The sequence below is a fragment of the Penaeus monodon genome, chromosome 15, assembly GCF_015228065.2.
Source record: "Penaeus monodon isolate SGIC_2016 chromosome 15, NSTDA_Pmon_1, whole genome shotgun sequence".
Taxonomy (NCBI): domain Eukaryota; kingdom Metazoa; phylum Arthropoda; class Malacostraca; order Decapoda; family Penaeidae; genus Penaeus; species Penaeus monodon.
In genome coordinates this window covers 44499279-44499777 of record NC_051400.1, presented here as the reverse complement: position 1 = coordinate 44499777, position 499 = coordinate 44499279, and positions in this window count along the sequence as shown.

The following is a 499-nucleotide window of genomic DNA, read 5'->3' as shown; positions in this document are numbered from 1 at the left end:
AATTATTGTTTTAGATAATAAGACATTAGTTTACATGAAACGGTTCAGCCGTTAAAGTAACACAGTATATCAGACTATACTGAGTAACTGTTACTAGTTATCACGCAACGAAGACGATAAAATGGATGCTTCTTTTCTTCAACAAGGGCAGAGGAAGATGTCTTAAGAACAGCGATAAAAACAAATCACCCATTCCCCTCGCCATCTCTTCCACTTCGACTGCCTCTCATATATTCAGAAATCCCGTGATGCCCCTAAGACAAGTTGGGAGTTTTCTTCCGCCCTTCATTTCTCCATCACCCCACATTCTTTCACAATTCAGTGAGCTAAACAAGAAATAGAATCATTTTTTTTCCTTTGGATACTAAAGCCATTTCACGCTTCCGAACATGGCATTCTGCTGCAGTAGAAGGAAAATTTTGATGTCTGGGAATTCTTTATTGATTTCTTTACGAGCTTTCAATATCGGTCCAAAATATTGGCGAACTTGTATTCAGAC